Genomic DNA, 21,884 nt, shown 5'->3' on the forward strand with positions numbered 1-21,884 from the left:
AAATTTTAGTGAATTTTGGAAAGTATAAACCATGTTTAAGCCACAGTGAATAGTTGCTGTTTTAAAGCATGAAGTTTTAGAGTAGTTTGTTCAATTTTTTTTTCTTTTTTTATTGTTGGTCGTTCAAAACATTACATAGTTCTTGATATATCCTATTTCACATAGAGTTGTTTGTTATTCAGAAATATATGTAATGGAATAGTTAAGAATCAAGAATAATTAAGAATACCCACATAATTTCACTGATGAATCCAGGTTTGTTTTTAATGTTAACATGTCAATATTTACCCTTTTTCTGTATAGAATAAGAATCCAAACAATTGCAAAGTTGAGAATTTTGAGACACCATAGTAGAAAGTACTCATAAATATTCTGAAATTCAGATATATTTACTTCAGAATGCCAGTCCTCTTTAGTACCAATTCTTATCCAGTATTTTTTTATTTATGACATGTTATTTGCCTTTGGAAATAAAAACTATAAAATCTAATCATTCCTCTCACAAGAACAACATATCTACCTTTCTTGTATAAAGTACTATTTTTGACTATCACAATGTTTTCTTCTGAAAGTGGGACATTCGATTTGTTTTCAAAGTTCTCAGAGATTGGTATAGTTATTTTACAGATGAACAGAAAAATATTTAGCCCTTGAGCTGAAGTTTTCAGAACATTTCAGAGAAGTTAAGGAGATATAAGTACCATCATCCTTAATTTATAAATGATCTTCTGAGTTTTAAAAGATATCATTATTTGCCAGAGACTGATGGAGAAATCCATGTCATCAGACAGATCTCCTTCAACAAAAGTCATAACATCGAAAATGCTCACATTCTGGATTCTGGACCACTCAATATCATCAAGAGTAAATTCTTGCACAACCAATTTCTTTGAATAACCACTTGAGTTTGACTTTTAGAACTCTTAATTTTAAGGTAGTTGATCAAGTGGCAAGAATCAACACTTGATTTTGAAGCAAGCAGCTGCCGGCATAACAGTTATTCAGCAAAGGTTTCATTAGAGAAATTTGGAGTTCAGCCCAATCACTTTGGACAAAAACACGGTCTTACATAACTCTTCTTCATTTTAACAGCAGTCTAGCCTCCTCCCAGAAGAAGCTATTTCTGCTGAGGGGAGATTTTCACTCAATTACATTAATTGTTTGAATAGTGCTGACCACATTACACCTAAGCTCTTCAAAGAACACATCAGAATAGTCAGGCAACAAGCATCATGGGAGGCTGGGCTGGACTGGAATTTATATTTTATGTTTATTGTTGACCTTGTTTTTAATTAGCAAGAAATTATGAAAGGCCAAAACCTAACAAAAAGTCCCAATGGCTCTGAAGTGAAAAACCAAATGTGAATTGAGAAACTTTTAAAAACTTACCAAGACCTTTAATCGTGTCCTAAGAAGTTTCTAATTATTTTGAAGTAGTGGGGGAGGGGGGATATGTTTAGAAAGTATTCAACAACATTACTGAAATAGAGGTTATAAAATAAAAACAAGCCCCCATTTCTGAATACTGCAGTCTAAATAAAAAATAGAATGTATAATGTCCTTTGCAACGTAGACATTTTTTCTACTTTATATTTCTATCTCCTTGACAACTATTCACATCCTAAGTGGATAAATCATTCTAGATTTTTTTTCTCTAGAAGAAGGACTCACACTAACAATGTAATCATTCTTATTTTGGCAAAAACAACAGTGTGGACCATTGATTTTAGTGTAGGTTGATAAAACACTTTTAGAAAAGGAGGAATTGAGTTTTTAATATTACAGAAGTATTACCTGATCTTTGTAGTGATGTTAGCTAAAGAGATGAACTTTAGTTCAAGGGTGAGAAAAATTATTAAGCAAAATTGTCTAGAGTATCTTAAGAATAGGTCTCAACCTCTATTATGTTTACAAAATCTTTACTGAGGAGTTTCTGAAAATAACTTGACAGGCAAAATGAACTGGATCTTAGAAAACCATTCATCAGAGGGAGGTAGGCTTTGGCACGTACTCCAGAAGATTTTATTTTGGCATGAATAGTGGTTAAGGTTTGTTCTTTTTCTGATCTCTCATTACTCCTATCTCTTTCCATGCAGAATTCAGTGATAACCTAGAACATTCTAAAAGTAAGTTTATTTCAGGGAAAATATTATGCAGAAAAGGAAACAGGTGTATATAATGTGTAATACTTTACATCAGAAGAAACAAACTATGTATTTTTTTGTGTATTCAGGAGGAACAGATTCATTTTCCCATTTTTTGATAATTACACAATGATTTTCTTTGAGGAAATCATACTTGCCAATCTCAGAGGGTCTTGGTACATGACCTTCTGCTGGTCACAGTGAATGAGTGGTTCAGTGATGATCTGGGCAGCCTCTGTTAGTCCAATAAAGTTAAATCCTGAGAGTTTTATTAAAACTATTAGAACAGAGAAGCTATAATTCCGTTAAGGTTGCTGAAACAACAGAATATATGTAAACTTTGTGGCATAGTATGTAAGTTTAGGTGACAGGATTATAATAAAAACAGTCTGCTTGAATTATGCCAATACAGAGAAAAACTGACCTATTCAATGGAGATATGATCCTAATAATATCTCTGAGGTCCTGAGTTCAGACCCACCCCCTAGGATTTTTCAATTATTTGATCCATTTAAGTTGAATTGTGATCACTTGCAACAAGTATCTCCAGAAAAACACATAACTTCAAAAATACATGGTTGACAATGCAGAGACAAAGTAACCAAACTTTATATAATAAAACACACACTCAAGTGGCCACAGCAAATTATTTAAATGAGACAAGAATAATTCTATATAATCATTCTTTGCTGTGACTTTGCTGGTCTCTCACAGTGACCCCAAATCCTTCGGTCTTGAGCACCTATGATTTTGATAGCTCTGTCCTTGACATCATGAGGACCTGTATGAAATCAGTATCATAATTCAACTGTGAAGATGAAATATTTGAAACAATTGCATACAAGTTTAAGTGATTATTTGTCAAAAATGAATTACTCAGACAGCAAAGGTTGGAGACCATGAATTGACATAGTATGAAGGAAGGACTTCCCAAGTCAATCATTTAATAAATTCTATCTAATAATTTTCATTAACCCTGTTCAAGGCTGATTTTTCACAAATAGGATGTAGAACGAACTGTTTCAAACTTTGTGATCTATAATAAAGAGCCACTCTCACATTGTAGTGCTTCATGAACAAAGTGGCATAGTGGGATATGTAAATTAAAATTGCCTCAACTAGAACAGTTCTAAGCAATTGCAATATAAAGTTTGGTAACATTAAGACACAATGAAAGACTATGGGAAATGCTTTTTAAAAATAGCAGCAGATATTAAGCAATACTCTGGTTATCGTTGTGGTTCTGTTCTCTTAAGACAATAATTTAGGTTATACTAAGCCTTTTGAATCAAAGAATAATCCTACTTTCTTGCAACTTTACATCCTTTAAGTCACTGGTCAATTCTTCTTGGATTACCAAGAGCATCAAAAATAATTTTCCTGTCATTGATGTTTTACATTAGTTGCACATGAAAATACAAAACACTACAGTTTTATGCTTTAGTCTCATGTGTTGGCAAATCCAGACTTGGGAAACAAAATCAAAGGTGTGTTCTCAGGGAGACATGATAGTCCCCAAACCACTGTCCTATACTGCCTCCTCCTACACTACATAGGAAGACAAATTTCCCACAAACACATGTTGAGTCAAGCAGGTTATTTCACAAAGGTCTCAGAAGCGTAATTATTTCTAAGCACTTTCATAGCAGTCAGCATGGTTCAAACTGTTCTCAACACATGAAGAATTGCTACCTATACCCAACCAACAGAATATAAAAGGTAAATGGAAACCTCTTCTACAGAGTTGATATATTTTCCAGTTTCTCTTCAAAAATATTAAAAGTGTCAGACACTTGACTTTCTGGGTAAAGCCAACTAAATAAAATAATTTAAGGGGCCTTCAGACACCAAGAATACTTGCAAATCCCACAGCAGCCATACCACTAATAGAAAACATTGCTGAAAACTGGGGGTAGGGGTAAGAACAACTAATTATTCATTAACACATCTGAAAGAGGGGTTCTGAAATTCAACTGAAGGATTGGAATCCATATAAATACTTTGAATAAAGTTAGCAGAAATATGGACACTTGAACATATGAGATACAATTATATGCCACTGAGCAGCAGAAAAAGACCACATCTATACACACACATAAACACACACTCTAAGGATACTCATAATACACACCACCCTTGCCATTCGTTCCAGTGTACATTCCTTAACACCTACTATGTGATAAGTATTCTGCAAGGTAGTTGAGTTTCTATTTATATTACCCTTCTATGCTAAAACTTTAATGACATTTTTCTAAAGTCATTATTGGTCCAAGGGTCACTGAACAAAGGACATGGTTCTTAAATCAGTGGTTCCCTGATTGAGGATTTCAGGTATCAGCATGATTTCAAAAAGCATTAAGAAAATACTTATAGACTGATACAAGAGTACCAACTTTTCCTTTTGCAAATTAATACCATTATGAAATAACTGCCTTCTGCTCTATCATTTCCTTTATTTGACCAAAGGAAATCTCTCTCTCTCTCTCTCTCTCTCTCTCTCTCTCTCTCTCTCTCTCTCTCTCTACTAGAGATTTAACCTGGGGGCACTCTACCATTGAGCCACATCCTCAGCCCTTTTTATTTTTAATTTTGAGAGAAAGTCTCACTAATTTCTTAAGGTCTTACTAAGTTTCTGAGGCTGGCCTTGGATTTGCCATCCTCCTGCCTCAGCATCCCAGGTCACTGGTATTACAGGTGCGTACCACTGCACCTGGACCAAAGAAAATTTTAACAATATAGAAATGAAGATCAAACTCTCAGAATAAAAGATAATTTTCCCAGAACAAATATTAGATTGTTCCTACTCCATAGTTACTTATTTACCAAACACATGGTGATTATATTCTACCAGGCATTACTTTAAAGATATTTTTTCATTTAATATTTATAATAATACTATGATACATATACAAATATTATGCTTACAGGTGAGAAAATTGAGACACAGAGAAATTAACAAAGTTGCAAGGTCACTCAGCTGTTACGATGAGGTTGGCCCTGGGCTCAAGGTGGTAACCTTAACCACAACCTTATAGACTCCTGCATACCATGCTGCCTCTCCGTACATATTTTCTTTACTTCTTAGAAACATTTTCCTTGAGGTAGCATTCACATACCATTTGAAGCAAATAAGGATTCCTAGTATATTCAGAGTGATTGCAATCATTATCACAATTTTATAACATTTCAACACCATACCCACTAGCAATTATTTCCCACTTGCCTCAAATCTCCTAGACCTAGGTAGCCACTAATCAGCTGTCTATAGATTTGTCTATTTTGAATACTTCATATAAATGGAATTATACAACAGGTGCTCTTTTGTGACTTGCTTCTTTCGCTAAGCATAACATTTTCAAGGGTCTATGTTGTAGCATGTATCAATATTTTTATTTCTAATTTTCTACTTTATGGATATATTACATTTTGTTTATCAACTCATTGGTTGATGGACTCTTAGATTGCTTCCACTTTTCAGCTGTTATTAATAATGCCATCATTTAGGTAAAAGTTTCTATATAGACATATGTTGTCATTTCTCTTGTCTTATAAAAATGGTAAGTACAGAGTTAACTTAGGTGATGTATTAATTCTTATGTGTGTCATTTTTCAGGACCTACCAAACTATTTTCCAAAGAGGATGAACCATTTTATATACCCACCAGCAATCAAGAGGGTTTTAATTTCTTTCTTTATGGTAAGAATTTTTGAACAGTTAGTGTTAATTCTTGTTTATATATTTGTCAGAATTTATCTTGAAAGCATCGGGGCCTGAGAATTTCTTTGGGGAAAATTACTAATTCAATCACTTTGTCAGTTTTAAGTCTATTCAGAATTTTTACTTCTTACTGCATCAATTTTGGTACTTAGGGACTTTCTAGGACTTTATCCATTTCATCTAAGTTATCTAATTTGTTGATACGCAGTTGTTCCCTTCACATGAAGAACTTCCATAAATATTTCTTAACAGAAGAAAGTTCTGCTAGCAACATAATCTCTCAATTTTTGTTTGCCTAAGGATGTCTTTCTTTTACCTTCACTTTAAAGATAATTTTGTTGAATTAAGAATTTTGGTTGACTTTTTATAAAATAAAAATTGTATTTGTTCTGTTTATATATACATAACAATAGAATGTAGTTTGACATAGTATACATACATGGAGAAGTTTATGAAGTAGAATTTATTCTAATTAGGATCCCATTCTTGTGGTTGTACATGATATGGAGTTATACTGGTCATATTATCCTTCCTATTCCCCTCCTTGTCCCTTCTCTTCATTCTCCTTTGTCTAATCTAATGAACTTCTATTCTTCCCCTTTACACCCTCCCTTGTGGAACTGGAAAATATTATGCTAAGTGAAATAAGCCAGTCCCCAAAAACCAAAGTCTGAAGGTTATCTCCTATGTAGACATTTTTTTTTCTTTCAGCTCTATCAATATTTACCCATGCCTCTGGCCTCCATTGTTTTTCATGATGAGTCAGCTATTGCTATTATTGGGTACTTTTCTATATGATTTTTTAAATTATTTTTTTCCATTGCTGTTCTCAAGGTTTTCTCTCAGTATTTGTCTTTCAATGTTTCCACTACAACTAGCCTGGTATGGATTACACAAGTTTATTCTACTTGGAATTCATGAGTTTCTTAGATGTGTAAATGGGGAAATTTTCATCTATTATTTCTTCAACTATTTTTTTTCTGCTCCATTTTCTTTATTTTCTGATATTCCAATGATGCATATGTTGCTACATTTAATGGTTCCCACTTTCTTTGAAGGTCTGTTCGTATTTTATTATTTTTTTTCTCTTGGTTCCCTAGATTGCATAATCTCTATCAATATATCTTTATTAATTCTTTCTCACTTCTAGGTAAATCTCTTGTTAAACCTCTGAAGTGAATTTTTTAATCAGGGTATTTTAATTTTCAACTCTAGTAGATTTCCATTTGATTCACTTTTATAGTCTCTACCCCTCACTGGCATTCATTATTTGTTGAGATATTGACATTACACCTTTCTTTACTTTTTTTAAAGCATAGTGTCCTTTAATTTTTTGAAAATATTTATAATTGTCGATTTGACATCTTTGTTTGCCGTGTCTGAATTCTGGGTTTTCTCAGATGTAGTTCCTCTTGCCTCATTTTTTCTCATTGTGTATGCGATCACACTTCTCATGCCTCTTAATTTTTTGATGAAAACTATTTTTTGTTGAAAGCAAATATTTTGTTATAGCAACTGTGAATGCTGATTCCTGTGTCCTGGGAACTGTCATTGTGATTATCTCGTTTCATTGTTTCATTATTTCTGTGAGTTCAATTTCTCCTGGAATTCGCAACCTCTGATGTCACCCAACAGAGGACAGAACCTTGAGCACGTCCACAGTCACAAAGAGATGATAGTGGTTTTAGCACTGCTCTTTTTGACCACATGTTTCCCTCACCTCTGTTAAGCTGTCTGCCTCTGTTAGCATCACTCTTGACCGTTAACTTCACTAACTACTGGCTGATTGATCTATAGTTTTCAACAATGCCTTGTTCCTGTCTAATCCAGGGGTAGTATGGGTTTGAGACTTGTTATGACCCCGGAAGGACTTTTCTTAGCTCTCTCTTTTTCTGGTCTTCGGTGTTAAATTTCTAGTTGGCCTATAGTTTACCTTTTTGCTACTATGGAGTTAGTAGCCCCTTGTTAAGTATTTACTACTAAGACCTCAATTATTTTCAACAATGCTTTAGGCTTTAACTTCATCACATCCTGTTCCAAATAAAATAAGTTCATTTGGAGAGAAATATGGAATTCTTTGTCTTATATAGCCTGGCTCTCCCCCTGGGAGAGGTACCACCACTCCAGATTTGGGTTCAAAGATTCTTCTCAAATTAAATTCTGCTTTACAAGCAGATAGCTCACCAGGGCCAGTACTCTCTGTTCTTCTGTTTGCCTCTCCTGGTGTGGAACTTCTGTCCTATAAGCCAGTTATCCTGACCAATTATCCTGAGGGTAGGCTTTTACCCTAAGATGTGTGGATAACAGGAGTTTGGGAGCCCGACCTTTTACCTAGAATACAGCTTCTCCAACATAGAACTGGGGGTAAGAATCAGAAATGTTTGTGGGCTGTCTCTCCTGGGGAGATGTATAGAAGTGGACTGGAAGTTTGGAAAAGAGGGAGCCCCATGTTTTGGCTAGAACCACCCAGAATGCAGTTTCTTTTATGCTGAGCTGGTAAGTCTGAGAGAGGCCTGGGTCATGACTTAAATACCATCAACTCTCACTTTGTAACCCATATTTAATAGAGTTTTTGAATACATTTTTCTTCATTTACTTTATATCTTTAGGATAATTTCTACAGATTTAAAGGATTAGATTTTAAATCATTTAAATGATTTTCACCAGGTATGGCTATTTTATTAGGCTGATCCACAGAGCTCCTCATCCTGCTTTTTCAGAAGTTGAACATGAATTTTTTTCCTCATCGTACTATTGGCTGGCAAAAATGTTATCATAATTTTATGTCAGACCATAGACTGGGGTCTATGAACCAAAGCCTAATAAGTTCTACTACATTTTCTAAAGAAAGGCAACTTTTTAAAGAGAACTCTAAACTAGGATTCTTACATTTTAGTACACATGAGAATTACCAGGAAATATTGTTTAAAAATTTAGAACATAATTATCACACCCTGAAATTCTGATTTAAGAGTTCTGGCATAGATCCAGAGAAACTATATTTTTAAAGAGTATCCTAGCAGTGCCTCTCAAAATTTTAATGTGCAAATGAATCATCAGATCACCTGAGAATTTTTTTAAATAAAATTTTTATTTTGGAATAATCTAAGCTCGACAGAAAAGTTGCAAAGAAAGTACAGAGGATTCCTAGATACCCTTCACACAGCTCCCTTAATATTACCATCTTACACAGACAGTTGCACTGTCAAAACTAAGTAGCATTGCTAAATTTGTATTAACTAAACTACTTTGTCAGGATTTCACCAGCTTTTCCACTGATGTCCTTTCTCTATTTCAGGATACCATGTTGCACTTAGTCTGGAATGTTTTCTAAATACAGATTCTGCCTCAGCAAGTCTGGGATTCAGCATTATATCCTACACTTCTAAAAATGTCCTTGATGCTGCTGCTAGTGCTGGTCCACACACATACCTTTAATACAAATCATCCTTGAACAAAAATGTTTTTTAGGAATTATCTGATTCTTCCTTGCTGGGGGTTAAAAGCCACTCTGTAGAAAGAGTATTTATCACTATGACTTTCTTTTTGAAAAAGTAAAGACAATAGCACACAATTTGTGAACTTTGTTATTCTTTATCAGTTTACCAGTAGCAAATTTTCAGAAAGCAAAAATCTTGCTTTTGTCAAAAGAAGCAAGGGGAGATGAGGAAATTGATCTCCTTTGGTTAATGTCTTTCTTTAGTCCTCCTCAAATAGCTCTTCAGGCAACATGAAGCCAAAAAATATAAAATGTGCTCTAGATTATAGGTTGAAAGTCAGAGCAAGTAGAAATCTTTTTTCCTGCTTAAAAAGCAAGTGTCTTAATTAAAATGTATATAATAAATATTTTCACATAATCAATTTATAATGTTTCTACTTATAAGAATATAAGTGCTCAATAGAGGGTTCAACTCACATTGGGAATTTTGTTGAACAAACCCCTAGGACTTTCATAGATTATATTTTGATGAGTTCTGTTTCAGACTTGTTTATTAGGTGTCAATTGAATCCAAAGAAGCACACCATGTAGTAACCCACTACAAAATTCAGAAGAGTGTAAGGCTTTTGTAAGATGATATCTTCTACATTATTATGATTAGTTAGAGGTATAATGAGAACTTTCAAGGTACTTCAAAACAGGACTTCCCCACTCCATGAACCTCTAATAATGCCCAGGCAGCCTCCACCTGGATCCTCTCCTCATCTCCTACTCTCAACTCACTATTGAGCCTTCTCACACACTCTCTGAACATTAACAGGGCAAAAGCTCTAAGGGTCATCTAGGCCAGCCTTTTTGGCTCTTAGGAGGTAAAACTGAAGCCCAGAGAGGGAAGGGATTTTGACCAAAGTCAACTAGCTCTAAGTCTTCAGTCCACTGTAATTCTCATCTCACTACATCATCATTTATTATTCAAATAGCTTTAGACTTTAAGGGCCTAGTCCTTTGAGGACCCTCCAAATTATTTTCCATAGTTGTTGAACTAATTTACAGTCCTACCAACAACGTAAAATGGATCCTTTTTTCCACTTTCTGCTCCTGCATTTATTATTGTTTGTATTCTTGATGGCTGTCATTCCAAATGGCATGACATAAAATGTCAGGGAAGTTTTGATATGCATTTCCCTAAATGCTAATGATATTGAACAGTTTTCCATATATTTGGTCAAAAAAAATGGGGGGAGGGTCAATTGATTTTTGGCAAAGGTAAAAAAGTAATTTTATGGAGAGAGGTCAATCTTTTCAACAAGGTGTGTTAGAGCAGTCCATGTGGATATCCATGGACAAAATAAAATAAACCTCAATTCATGCCTCATCATTTTCACAAAAATTAAATCAAAATGGGAGTGAAGTTAGATGGAAAAGGCAAAAATATATAACTAGCTAGATAGGGGAATATTTTCAGCACGTAAGGCTTGGTATAATTCATAAAAGAAAGAAATCAATAAATTGGACTTTAACAAAATAAAAACCTTTCTTTTCATGAATGACCCTGCTAAAGAGATGAAAAGACAAACTATAACTGAGAAAATATTTATAAACCAAATGTTAGAGTACTCACTTTTACAACAAAAACTACATAAAGAAAAAACTCTCAAAATTCAATAGTAATAAAGCAAACAATCCAATTAGAAAATGGTCAAAAGACAAAGACATTTCACTGAAGAAGAAACACAGATGGCAAATAGCACATGAAAAGATACTCAACCTTTCTAGTTATGAGAGGCAAAAATAGCTTCTTCAGATCCCCAGAACCACTAAAGATGTTACATTACATAGTAAAAGAGAACTACATTGGCAGATGGAATTAAGTTATCCATCAACTAACTTTAAAACAATCTATCCTAAATTATCCGCATGGGTCCAGTTGAATTACCAGGGGCCCTTGAAATTGGAACACCAATACAGAGGAGGTGTATTGTTAGGAAACTACAGTTGCTGGATTTGAAGACAGAAGAAGAGGAGCCATGAACCAAGTAATGTGCTGGAAAAGGCAAGGAAATGGGTTCCCTCTTAGAATCTGCAGAAAGGAACATACCTACCAATGCTTTGATTTCAGCCAGCAAGATAATAAGTTATATTACTTTACAACTTAAAGTATCCATTAAAGAAATACAAATATAGATTATAATAAGACATTATACATCCACTAAATTAACTAAAATAAAAAAATAGTAATAATACTTGTAAAGATGCAGAGAATTATTTCTCATTGTTAAGGGGACATAAAATGATTTAGTCATGCTGGAAAATGGTGTGGAATTTTGTTTAAAAACTAAATATGTAGGGGTTGAGATATAACTTAGTGGCAGAATGCTTGCCTACCATGTGCAAGGCCTGGGATTTAATCTTCAGTACCACGAAACAAACAAGCTATAAAAAACTAAACATGCATTTACCACATGAGCCAATAATTCACTGGAGAGCATTTATTCCAGAGAAAAAGAAATTCACTTTTATACAAAAAACTATGCACAATTGTTACTAGCAGCTTTATTTATAATAGCAAAAAAAATTAAAAGACCAAAATGTCCCTCAATAGATTAATTATTAAAAATTTGTTACATGTGCACCATGGAATTCTACTCAGCAAAATAAATGAACTATTGATAAATAAAATAACTTGTATGATTGTGAAAATAAAACATAACACAAGGGAGATTTGTGTAATGATGTAACTGTTACAAATCTTGATTAACAGGATGATTATACAAATCTATACATGTGATAAAAAGGACAAAGAAGTATATGCACATATTGGACCAATATCAAACTCAATATCAAATATCCAACTTAATATCAAATATCAAAGTTTGATGTTGTACTTTAGCTAAGCAAGATGTAATCATTGGCAGAAACTGGGTAAAAGGTACACAGAACACCTCTGTACTACTTTCCTGAGAATCTCAATCTAATATCAAATAAATAGTTGGAAAAAAAAACAAGCAATTCAGACAGACTTGAAGATCCCAGTGTACCCTCCGTCCCTGATGCTATTTCCCTGCTTCCCTATGTCCCTTCACATAATCCTACTAAACACTGGTATTTAGGATTTCTATTCTTTTTTTTTTTTTTTTAGTTCTGTTGATCTGTGAATACAAAGTATGGATTTGCTTGTTATTAAACTATATAAATGGTACTCTAACATTAACCCTTCTGCAGGTTGTTTTTGTTCAACTTTATGTTGTTGACCTCTATCTGTGTTAATACATCTCATGGAATTTATTCATTTTATCTGCTGTACTATATGGTCTACTGTCTAAATACACCATTTTTTAATTGTACTTTCTTCTACTGATGGAAACACAGAATTTTCCCAGGATTATGCTCTTACAAAATCATAACAAATAAACATCTGTATGCACATCTCCTGGCAAACACATACAAGCATGTTTCTAGAATATATGCCATTTTTAACTTTACCAAGTAACTTCAAATTGTTGTACCAATTTGGTATTTAGTTGTACTGAGTTATTCTTCCACATCATTGCCAGTATTTGGTACTTTCCGACTTTAATTTTTACCAAACTGATGAGCATGAAATGGAATTTTCATTTATTAATTTGTATGAACCAAATCACCAGTATAGCAGAGCAAATATTATGTAATTATCAGTCATTCTTGTTTCCTCTTCTGTGAATTGTTAATCCACTTATCATTTGTATCATTCATCTTTCTGTTGGGTAGGATTTTTAAATATTTTTTGTAGGACCCTTTCATACAAAGTGTCTGCTCATTTTTTGGTGGCTACATGCATTATTTATATCCTTTTATAGTCTGAAGCTTTTCTTTTAAATATTTTTGTGTCTTTCGCTATACATTAGTTTTCTTCATTATTTTTATCCATAGCTGGTATTTTAATGTCTTATGATATTCTTTCTTCCCCCGTGGCCTTAAGCTATTCCATACATTTTCTTTTTCTCTAAAAATGTAAATTCTTTACTTTTAGTTTCACCTTTAAACCTGTATTTCACCAGGGATTTAATTTGTGTTTGTTTTGAGGAAGATATCATTATTTTTATCCTCTCATGTGAATATTCTATCTCTTAGAAACATTCATTTTAAAATTTCCATACAGATTTGTAATTCCTCCTCAGACATATATGGGCATGTTTATAAACCTGGTATAGTTTTCTTTTGCTGCTCCAATATCCAATGTCTTAATTACCGTAGCTTTATAGTAGTTCTTGCTATGTGGAGGACTAACCTTGCCAACATCTTAAAAATTTATATTGGTTATTCTTGTCCCTTAGGTATTTATATATACTTGAGAATCAACTTATCAAATTCCTTTAAGTTATCCTTAAAATAAACAAGCAAAAACACCCCAATATAAGCTTTCATTGGAACTTACAAATTCATAAAGGGAGACCTGAAATCATTTTGATATGTATCATATTTGAAGTATGGTATCTCTCTCCATTTACTTAATCTTCTTGGAGACTTACCTAAAATTTTTGTAACTTTACCTGGAATGGAATTTGAATCTTTTGTTAGATTTATTAATATATATTTCCAGTTTTTGTTGATAATGTTCATACTATCTGCTTCTAAACTGATCTTTCTGATTAATTTTATTTTTTGCTGAGCATAAAAAGTTAGTTTGTTTTATATCTGCTAACTTTCCTGAACTTTTTGTGTTGTTTCTAGTATTTTTCCTGAGAAGTTTATTTATTATCTTTAATTAGTAGCAATTTTGCTTTATCCTTTTTCTTTCCTTCTACCTTTTGCTTATTTCTTTCCTTCACTTACGTCACTGGCTCTGACAACCAGTTAGATACAAAGAGCTAGCGGCCATTATTCTCTTGTCCTAGAGGTAAAAATATCACTTGTAATATATTACTACTACCTGTAATGTTTCCAGTCTCTTTTAGATTACTTTTTTCCTTGTTCAAATATGCTATAAGTTATCCTATTTACAAGTCTTTTCAGAGAACCAGTTTTTGTGTTTTCTCTTTTTATCAATATATATTGTGCATTCATTACACTTTTTATGATATTTGCTTTCTAAATTTGTATATTGAATGTTGAGTTATTAAATCTTATTTCTTTTTTTTCTTTTCTGATACTGGCATTTAAGGATATAACTCTCAATCTTCCACTTTTGTGCTGCCTATGAGTTTTGCTACCTATTATTTTTACTAATGTTAACATTCAGTTTTATATATTTTTAATTTTCATTATGTTTCTTGGTTAACTCATAAGTTGTTTACAAGTGTGGCTTTTTTCCTTTTTTTATTTGTTATTTTTAGTATACAAGACATTAGAGTGTATTTTGACATTACACTTACATGGTGTATGACTTACTCTAATTAGAATCCCATTCTTGCAGTTGTACATGATATGGAGTTCATGAGTCATGTATTCATATATGAATACAAGTGTGGTTATTAATTTTCAAATCCATTCAGGATTTGGGGGATTTATTTGCTTAAATTATTAATTTAATTATATTATAGTCAGATATTGCTTTCTAGAATGCCTGTTACAGACTCACTAAGTTATCTCAATCTCACCAAAATGTCTCTCTTATATTTTCTTTTTCTTTTTGTGATAATGGGGATTGAACCCAGGGGTGCTTTACCACAGAACTATAACTCCAGTCCTTTTTATTGAGACAAGGTTCCTCTAAGTTGTTGAGGGTGCCCTTGAATTTGAAATCCTCCTGCCTCAGCCTGTCTAGTTGCTGGGATTACAAGCATGCACCACCATGCCCAGTCCTCTCTCATATTTTCTCTCACTGCCTTCTGGTTGTCCTTTCAAATTATACTGCATTTCACTATCTCTCTTCAACTGCATCTAATTTGTTATCCTACCTACAATAATTTTTAAAGTTTTTTAAAACATTTTTCAGTTGTAGATGGATGCATTACCTTTATTTTACTTATTTATTTCTGCATGGTGCTGAGGATTGAATCCAGTGCCTTACACATGCTAGGAAAGCGCTGTACCACTGAGCTACAACTACTGCCCCTACAATAAATTTTTAATTTCAATTATTGTGTGTTTTACTTTCAGAATTCCTGCTCATGTTTTTACAAACCTCAGTTTATCTTATATTATAAGCAAATTATTATATCTCATTTTGGTGTTCTTATGCAATAGTTTCATCATTTGAAGGTCTTAGATTCTGACTCTGCTCTTTGCTATGTTTGCTTGCATGGAAGATTTTTTTCTCATGTTTTATAATTTGAGACTCTGAATTAATCTTTCAGGAGTATTTATCTGAGGGAAACTTATGAAACTTCCCTTAATGGTACCTGCTTCTAAGAAGTTTGCAATTAATTCTGCCAGGTGCTTCTGGGTTAATTTCTCAAGGTGTGATTTTCCCATAATATATAAATAACACAAATTCAAATCTCAAGCCCCAAAGAGATGCAAATATACACCATAATACATCTTTGGAAGAGATGGTATTTTCTAAGAAATCACTTCCTTGTCTCAACTGTGCTGCTGATAAAATTATTTTAGTCCCTTTTATTCATAGGTCACAATTTTATGCTAAAGATCTCTGCTCCAATTCATAGTCTCAGTTTTCAATTTTATGTCTCCACATCTTTGTCAAGACCAAGCCCTTGGTTACTGAGATTATTAACAGTCTCCAAAGGGTAGCCACAGCTGTTTAAATGTCCACCCCTGAGGTTTTACATTCCATCTTTATTTTTAATCCATGGATATAGGTTTTCTTTTCTTTCTGTTTCAGATATACAAGAAAGAGATTGCTTATATTAATCTACCTAATGTTTGTAAGTATGTTAGTAGAGATGGTATTAAGATTAGTAACCAAATTTCCAGAACTACAAGTAAAAAATAATTTCTTTTTCCTCGTCAAAATCAACTTACGTCACATTTGACAAGCTAATTCTATAACTCACCAATTGCAAAACTTTACAATTTCAGAATCATATTATCCAAAATCTGTATTATCTCTCTTATCTGTTTTATAAAACAAGGTGAAAAAAATATATAATTGAAGTCTACAGATAGCCCACAGTTTCAATTAGAAACTTTATACTTCAACATGGATCCAAATTTATCCTTCAGTTTTTCTGGACTCACTCAGAAGCCTTTCCAATCAACATTTTTAGAATTCCTTTCAAATTACACACACACACAAAGATGAATTCCCATATAAACTTTCTCTGCTTATTACAGACAAATTCCTATGATTTTCTCCTTCATTTCCATTTTTTAAAACACTTTTCTAAATGCCTACTATGTTCTACACACTGCAGATTTAAATAATAATAATAATAATAAACAGCTGAACTCTTAGAGTTTAAATGGTAGCAGAAGGAAAGGAATAAAGATAATAGAGAAGTTAATAAATATGTATTTAGGTTGGACCACACGAAAATGACTAATCAGCTATTCCTGATCCAACAACAGGAAATTTTATATGATTGAACTAAATAGAATGTGACAGGTGGTAGGTAGTAAGCACTATGAAGAAGAAGGTGGCAGGGTGAGATGGAAGAGGCGGGGCCTGTGTGCGTGTGCTATTCCAGATAGCATGGCCAAAAAAAAATCTTCTCTTCCAAAGTGTCATTTGAACAAAGACAGGAGGGACAAGAGGAAGTGAGTAATGTGGACATCTCCAAGAAGAACATTTTAATCAGAGGGAAACATAGGTAAAAAGCCTGAGGAGGAAATGTGTAGCTCACACCTCAAGGAACATCTAGGAAAGCAGAGGGACCTAAATGGAATGAGTCAGAAAACGAATTAAGCAAGATGAAAAAAAAAAAGAGGGTCAGAGTCAGGTCCAGGAATGCCAAGTTGGCCATGGTAAGTCCTTGGGCAGAGGAAGGACAAAATTGATTGCTTTTCATATGTGAAAGCCAACCTCCATGGGCAGAATGGACATAGGACCTTAGTGAGAAGAATTCTGCATTTGCCCAGCACAGTGACTTCAAATCAGGTGGTAGCAAAGGAAATAGGAGAGAATGGACTGGCACAATTCTTCAATGATCTTTCTAATCTATCTTCTTTAAAGCATATTTGTCTCATCAGTGTCTTCTCCCCACATGAATATATTTTCAAACTCCCATTTCTCCACCTTGGTTGATCCTGGTATCAGAGTCATTTTGCATGCCTATTTTTAATTCCAACAGGAAATATCCAGATCGTCCTAAATTAAGCATTCACAAAATCTATATCTACATGTCCCACAGCCTAACAAATGTCCTTGCCACTTTTGTCTCAAATTACCTTCAAAACAATGGCAGCATACCTGATCGAGGAGCAGCAGGCGTTCACATTGCAGGGAGCACCACCAAAGAATGAACATGTGGCCCCAACAGCCACAAGTGTAACTCTGCTTCTTCCCAAAGACTGTAAATGGTTGGGGGAGCAGGTCTGAGTCACAACCGGAAAAGGCCCTCCATTCATGGCCTACTGCCATGCAAGGTGGCTCTTCTGATGAAGAAAACTCCTAATCTGATCCCTGCAGCTGGGCCCCTTCCTCAAAAGTTTCTACACTTTGCAACTCCCCAAAGAGGAAGTTGTCTAAGGGAGTTACAACGCTTTAGGGAGAAGCTGACTACAGCTCAATGGCATGTGAATGCAACTTCTGCAACATTTGGCCCTATTTCCTTCTTACACTCACCCAGGTCCAGGTATATTCTGTTAAGCATTCGAGTCAAACTAGTGCAGCAAGGTAAACACCAAGTCATCTTGGCATGACAGAGACTCAGTTAACTCTCTCACAGTGCAATGGGTCATTCAAGAATAAAATAGTAAAATAGATTATAGTTGGTCCAAAAGAGCAAGAAGTCATGTCAAAATCATTTACCAATGTATCTTATGTTTTAAAAATTCCTGAAGTTTAGTCTGCATGCAATATGCAAACAGGCTAAGGAGAAGATATGACATTAAAATGTCACTAAAATTACCACTCAGCTATAACAACTCACAAACTTTAGATTTAACAGCACAGAGCCTACATAAGGTCACAAGAAATAAGATTAAAATGAATATTCAAAACCTATTTTCTGAAAAGGCATATTGTAAAGATATAACCAGGCATACCTTTTTTCTGAAAAAGAAAAACTTTAATTTGCCTTATACAATAGAATGAAAAAAAAACAGAAATCAAAATATACTCATCTTGCTTGTCTTTTCTCTACTTAAAAATGGAGCACACACCACACATCTTAATACTCTAGAAAATTAAGCTAGATCTGAAGTAATGTTAAGGACTATTAAAGCTAAAAATAACAGCCTTGATTAAATGAGCTATTACAAGAATTTTTTTCATGCCAGATGGCATTAAAAAGAAATATAAAATGACTATTAAAACATCCACTTATGTGCCCATTTCTTGAATTACATTGTGAAAAGTTTTCTTTTGCTAAAATTTCAAGGTTTTTCACAGTGCTTCTACATACAATCTGACGCCACTAACTGACAAAAAAAAAAAAGAAAGTATTTTCTGCAGACACTAACACTATCATCAGACACATTTATTCTGTTGAAAACTGGAGTCAATGCAAAGAGTTCTTTGCAGCATGGATATTTTTTTCACATATAAGTTATCCTTCATTTTTATTTCACATATAAGTTATCATTCATTTTTCCAAAGACTTCAAATATTATGACAACAACAATATTGAAGCAAAAAAATACTTCAATCTGGAAGTTCATTATACATAAATGCAGGCTCTATTTATGTGTATTAATTCCTAACCAATGAGGATATAGACCTCTAGAGGCAACAAGAAAGTGTCACCAACCAAGAAACAGTCTGCATCTGGCTTGGTTCAAAGAAGCATAGGCTGACATAGACATTTCCCTATGTCCCTAGGCATAGTTAATCTCCTAACTTTTATTATTTTAAAATATTTAAATTGCACAATGTACTATTTAGCTTTGCATCACTATAATAAAATACCCAATGTGGACTACTTATTAAATAGAAAAGGTCTATGTAGATCACAGTTTTAGAGAAGAGTGTCAAAGTTCAAGATTGTACTGCCCCATTTGCTTAGGATCTGGTAAAGTCAGTGGAATGGCAGTATATCATGGCAGAAACCCATGTAGGACCAAGAAATCACATCTTGCGCAGGAGCAGAGAGAAAGAGTACAGGAGGGGTCAGGCTTGTTCCTTTTCTAACAACCCTCTTGCAAGAATCAAGGGGTCATATGAGAACAATCGAGTGGTTACATTCAAAACTCCAACCACCTAACACCCACAATGAACTAAGGACTTCCTGCTAGGGTGCAGCTCCCAAAGGATCCAACACTTCCCAACAGCACCACCCTGAGCACTAAGACTTTAGTCACAATGGACTCTTGAGGAACACAAAACATATTCAAATATAGGAGCTGACCATCACGGCTAAAATTAAATGGAAAACGGGTGGAGAACACAACATTAATAATACTTTTGAACAAAAAAATATGAACAAAGAAAATTTCCCACCTATAAGCAAAATACTTCCCTTAAAGAAAATCCCATTCCAACTTGCACAATCAATACTCACAATTTTCAACACACTGTTCACTTTTCTGTTCAAATACTATTTATTCCACTTTGCTGAAAGAAAGTGATTTCAAGAGTACAAGGCATCCTCCCTGGAGACTTGCTCCAGTTCATCTAGTTCAGACTGTCTAAAGATGATTCAATATTTCTCAAGTTCTACTAAAAGAGATAAGCCTTTCAAATGGTCATTAGGCTTTGGAAGAGAGTTGAAAGATGCTTAAAAATAAGGTACTAGCAATGGCAGGGGTATGGACTGCTAAAGAAATATACAGAAATGTAAAATGCAACTGCATTCAGCCTTTTAAGAAATTTACTCATATAGAAGAGAATTGGGGCAAAAAACAAGAGCACAGGAATCAATTAGAAGAAACAGTCTACAAAATTCTTTTGGCTTACTTTTCCCTCTTTGTGGACACCGTCTCCATCAGTACGTTTAGAACAGTGCTTATTCCCTGCCTAGACTTGCTTTTCCATTCCATGCTACATTTCAGGGAAGAGCTCACAGAGTAGTATATGTGGACTATGGTGGGTTGTTGATTCCTAACCACTTGGGACCTGACTAGATTGTTAAGAGATCAGACCCCATTTTGATGGCTGCACACACTGGTGGAGGAAGGAAAGGGCCAACGGTCACTGAACTGTGAAGAAACAACTCACCAGCAAATGGGTCACTAGGAGTTATGAACAGCAACAGAAAAGACCAAAGGACATTAGTACTCAAAGCCAATTTATCGAAACTAATCAGATAACACAAAGTTAACCAGAAAGAGCCCACGGTTCTGCTGATGGCAGTTGCTCTGCAGATTTCAACCATTTAATTTTTAATCTTGGCTCCCACAATACAGGCTCTTTGCACCTTGCCCCAGAGGTTCTGAGTAAATGCATTTTATTTTTAGATGTTTTCCTCTCTTGACACAGGGTTCCACAAATATGAAAGAACAAGTCATCCCCCAGGCATGCTAAGGGTTGTTGCTACTCTTCTCTTACTCAGTAGTCTCCTGGAAGCATTTAAAATAACAATGGGCCAACAATGTTTTCCTGCAGAGCAGACCATTTTCCTTAGCTGGACCTAAAATGCTCCTGCAAAAAGAATTGAGCTTGCCTGGGAATATTAGCTTGTCCCTTTTTGATAAATTGGAAGGTATTTTAGATTTGAAAGGTTATCTCACTATTTTAGTGAAAAAATCTCTATTATGAGAAAGGACAAAAAAAAAAAATCCCAGGTGATGTTTTTATTGAAAACACTGTTGTTACCATTCTAGCAAAAGAATCAACTGTGAGGAGAAAAAGCACAGCCATCTTAATTAATATTATTCACTATCTTTACAGATGCTCAGGAAACACCAGATAACTTGATATGCCTGGAGTTAGCACTGAAGTCAAGGACATCAAATGTAAAAGGAGATAAGTGTGATGGGTTCTAGAATAATAAGTCACAATGAGTTTGTCAATGTTTTAGAAACTATAGGTACCAGATAACCTGCAATAATGAAACAGAGAGAAGAACCTGATTCAATGATAAATTATCTATGGAACTACATGCTAAATTACCCGGGGAATTATGTGCTATGGTAAACTGCTAACTGAACAAAGCTATGGGCATATTATACCCTAAGAATATTTCTTGTTTCTGAAAAGAATTATCCATCAAACTTTATTTTAAAACACACACACACACACACACACACACACACACACCTCTTCTTTCTACACCTTTCTAAAATTATTTTTAGTTAGGAGATGACAAGCAAATAGATACTGTACTATTTTCAAAGTGAAGACACATGTTTCTCATAGGAGGGACGCTGGTACATGAAAGATTAATGACCATCCCTTTTAGTCGGGTTATGATGCCTTGATGGTGCAGATGCCATGCTTCAACAGAAATGCTAATATATTTTCAGAGCAAAGAACATTTTTTCCCAGAATTCCTTCATGATACCACTTAAGATGCTCAAGTCATGCTCTTTTCACATACATGTTCGCTATCTTCCAGAGAACACAACTAGAGATGTCCTGTCCCACAGATATTCAGTCAAAGTT

This window comes from Urocitellus parryii, chromosome 1, assembly GCF_045843805.1.
Source record: "Urocitellus parryii isolate mUroPar1 chromosome 1, mUroPar1.hap1, whole genome shotgun sequence".
NCBI lineage: Eukaryota > Metazoa > Chordata > Mammalia > Rodentia > Sciuridae > Urocitellus > Urocitellus parryii.